Raw genomic sequence first — 4271 nt, 5'->3', positions numbered from 1 at the left:
TATACTGGTTGCCCTGTATGAAAGCTGGAAGTTTAGTGCCTTTGTACTTCTCAGATGTACTTCTCAGACTTCTCAGTCCACCCAGATCCTGCCCTCCCTTTAAATGTCTTTTGGTTGCTATCCTCTCAGATATATTGTCAGGTTGGTGTAATTATTCCCATAGCAACATCTCCCCTGCCCATTTCTACTCATATTATATCGTTGTTTGCTATTGTGACTATTACAGGGATGCATATTTGTGTTATCACTTTATATTGACCAGAATCATAGTTCCCATGGGTAGTTGGAATTGGCCCAGCTACACTGCATGGTTTACTCTCCTTAACCTTTCAGCAATCTCACCCGGTTGTGAGGCTAGAAACTAGTCAAAAGTAGTGTTTGTGGACCTGTGGTCATGTTTGTGCAAGAGTCTGGTCTGCTCCCTGGAGGAATTCTCTGTGTTTCATTCAGCCTCATTACAATGTTTCTCTTCTCTTATGGTCTTTCTTCTCTAAATGCAGAGCTTCACCCAAAGACTGAGGTCGGAAATTTGCATGCATGCAGGAAACGGATACCAGGGCCAACTTTACTAGCAGTTTGAAAGCTGTGATTTGGATTCTGGGGAGGGGAGCTCCTGACACTGCCTGAGTTTCAATGAGAGTTTCTCTCCATCTTCAGTATATATATATAGTGGCAATTAGAGAATGTGGGGAAGCAGTAAGGTCAATGAATCTATCACCCAGAATCTCTTTGCCTAGAGAAAAATCACTGAAAAGATGTTAGGGTATAAACACATTTTTACACAACCTTTTGGAATAAAAAAAAATTGAAACACCCTTTTATCAGTCAATACAATGGAAAACTTAATTTTATGGGTACCTAAAAATCCATCAAATGCTTTTTATCGTAATTATTTAACTACTTCCCTGTTTATTCCTACTACAATTAATACTATAGTGGATGTGTGTGTTCATAAATCTCTGGGGGGATATGTTTCTTTTATTAAGATAATTAAGCAGGGTCATGGATGGTTTAAGATCTGTTACAAGGAAATGATTTAAGTGATTCAAATAGAGGTTAGAGGCTTTATTCCACTGATATGCCTCAGGAAACAAAGAGCAAGTGACTCCTCAATTTAAGCAAAGTTGGAGTTTTACAGGGTAGCGAGGTAGGTGTTCCTGCTGTTTTGGATTAGGCAGCAGATTTCTACTTTAACTGCATCTCATGGTTGGAGGTCATTCCTGTTTTTTGTTTGTTTGTTTGTTTGTGCTCTTTGCTTGGGGTCATTGGTGCAATCTCAATAAACAAGAGAGCAGTATTTTTTAAGAACTGGCTTTGCAAGCCTGCAGTTTATCTTTTAGCTAAAGTTTGCCGAGTAAAGGAGGGAGATAGAAAAAAAAGGGGGGGGGAGGGAAGAAAGAGAAAGAAGGTGGGGGGACCGGAAATCTTTTATTATGTCTTTTCATAGTCCTCTTGGTGAAGATGGATTATTTCTCATAGTTGGTCCATCTAGAAGAGGACATATAAATCAGTAAGACTGTTCAGGAGCTAAAGAAATGTCTTGAGTAGAGGTGGAAGAGGCTTGCTATTTGGTCTTTTGTTTTCCTTAATTATAGCTTGGATCATCTGCTTGGTACCACTGCTCTTGATTAAATGTGATAGGATTGATTTAAGAGTGGTCACTAGCCCTTGAAGGGGGGAAGAAACGTTTGTGAGAAGGACTGCAGTCTTATTTGGAATATGTAGGAAAAGATGTCCCATCTCCTGCCACCTAAAACTAACCCAAAACTTCCCAGAGGTCACAATGATTGCCGTTCACTTATTGAATGTTTTAGTTATGTTCATAGATGTATTAACTCATGAAAAAGACATGATAAAGGTTTCTGGGACTTCACTTGCAGCAGTCATCACCAATGACTGTGCATATTCCTCCCCTAGTGCTAGGATGATGCCAGTTGAGGATGGAAGACAGCCTTCTGGAGTTTCTTCACTTGTTAAGCAAGTACGTCAATATCATTGATAGCTCAGGTAACTTCATAGATGACAGCATGGAATACTCAGGCATTACATCCATCCATCCACTGTGTAATTGTGTAGGCCATAGGGCTCCCCTCCGGTGATAACTGCAGTATAAAATCTATTTTGAGAGGTGATGGGTTCCCCAAAATTGATGCCTAGACTATTGGCTTCCTTGCACAGTTCCTTTTCATCATCAGGTAATAATGGATGTGTTTCACCACAGATTACTCTTCTGATTTGGTGGAGATGGCTTATAACTCTGATCTAAAGAGACAAAATAAAGAGACAAAAATCTCATTAAATTGGTGAGATTAAATGTCTTTTTTTCTCATTAAACTTTTGTTTTAATGGGTCTCAAAATTCTGTGACAGAGATTTTTGCTCAAGTTGTTTCCATTCAAAAGTACTAAATTTAAAAACTAATAACTTAAAACTGCCACACACAAAAAAGAACAAATGATCCACAAAACAGTCTCCTTTCCTTCTGAAGGTTTTATGATGCATTGTGTGATCATTAACCAGTCTTTTCCTATTAAGCTTAAATGGCCAAATGACACAAACAGTTCTGAGACTGTTCTTCCACCACTGATTAAGACTGAGGTGGCGGGTATTGGGGATAATATTCATTCAGCCTTCTGAGGTTTCTGGGTGGACTTGGTGACCTTGCCAGCTCCAGCTGCCTTCTTGTCCACTGCTTTGATGACACCCACAGCAACCGTCTGTCTCATGTCATGAACAGCAAGATGGCCCAGAAGAGGAGAGTCAGAGAAGCTCTCAGCACACATAGGCTTGGCTTGCCGGGAACTATATCAACGATGGCAGCATCACCGGATTTCAAGAACTTGGGACCATCTTCCAGCTTTTTTCCAGAACAATCATCAATCTTCTGCTTCAGCTCAGCAAATTTACAAGCAATGTGAGCTGTGTGACAATCCAGCATGGGTGCAAATCCAGCACTGATTTGGTCTGGATGGCTCAGGATAATCACTAAGGCCAGCTGCTTCCATTGGTGGGTCATTTTTGCTGTCACCAGCCACCTTGCCACAACAAACATCTTTGACAAATACGTTATTGACATTGAAGCCCACATTGTCCCCAGCAAGAGCCTCACTCAAAGCTTCATGGTGCATTTCAACAGATTTTATACTTCAGTTGTAACATTGACTGGAGCACAGGTGACCACCATGCCAGGTTTAAGAATACCAGTCTCCATTCAGCCCACAGGGACAGTACCAATACCTCCAATTTTGTAGACGTCCTGGAGGGGCAGATGCAAGGGCTTGTCAGTTGGACGAGTTGGTGGCAGAATGCAATCCAGAGCTTCAAGCAGTGTGGTTCCACTGGCATTGCCATCTTTACGGGTGACTTTCCATCCCTTGAACCAAGGCATGTTAGCACTGGGCTCCAGCATGTTGTCACCATTCCAACCAGAAATTGGAACAAATGCTACTGTGTTGGGGTTGTAGCCAATCTTCTTAATGTAGGTGCTGACTTCCTTAACGATTTCCTCATATCTCTTCTGGCTGTAGGGTGGCTCAGGGGAATCCATTTTGCTAACGCCAACAATTAGTTGTTTTACACCCAGTGTGTAAATCAGAAGGGCATGCTCAAGGGTCTGCCCATTCTTGGAGATACCTGCTTCAAGTTCACCAACACCAGCAGCAACAATCAGGACAGCACAGTCAGCCTGAGATGTGCCTGTAATCATGTTTTTGATAAAGGCTCCGTGTCCTGGTGCATCAGTGATGGTCACATAATACTTGCTGGTCTCGAATCTCCACAGGGAGATATCAATGGTGATACCACATTCGTGTTCAGCTTTCAGTTTATCCAAGACCCAGGCATACTTGAAGGAGCCCTTTCCCATCTCAGCAGCTTCCTTCTCACATTTTTTGATAGTTCTTTTGTCGATCCCACCACATTTGTAGATCAGATGACCAGTAGTGGTAGACTTGCCCGATTCTACATGTCCAGTGATGATGATGATGTTGATGTGAGTCTTTTCTTTTCCCATTTTGGTTTAGATTTAGTGGTGGTTTTCACAACACCTGGGTTCTGGTAGCAAACTCGTTGCAAAAAAGTGAGATTAAGTATCTTAAAAGGAAAAATATTGAGCAAAGAAACAGGATCTTATCTCATTGGTAGGGGAATACCAGTGGACATTTGAGTCTCAAATTAAATGTGAGTCATTTGTGGCACTCCTGGGTATATCGAAACTCATCAAAGAAGAGGTATAGTTTTCTGCCTGAGCTAGATTATGTGCAGGCTGCTCCT

General features: G+C 41.6%; 1 pseudogene; it reads right to left on the bottom strand.

Moving 5' to 3' along the window:
• Nucleotides 1–2524: 2524 nt before the first annotated feature.
• Nucleotides 2525–4050, bottom strand: LOC118544860 (elongation factor 1-alpha 1 pseudogene; annotated as a pseudogene).
• Between the last annotated feature and the right edge of the window lie 221 nt (nt 4051–4271).

This window comes from Halichoerus grypus, chromosome X (genome assembly GCF_964656455.1).
Source record: "Halichoerus grypus chromosome X, mHalGry1.hap1.1, whole genome shotgun sequence".
Taxonomy (NCBI): Eukaryota; Metazoa; Chordata; class Mammalia; order Carnivora; family Phocidae; genus Halichoerus; species Halichoerus grypus.
The sequence above is the reverse complement of the archived record's forward strand: the minus strand, read 5'-3'. Positions and strand labels throughout refer to the sequence as shown.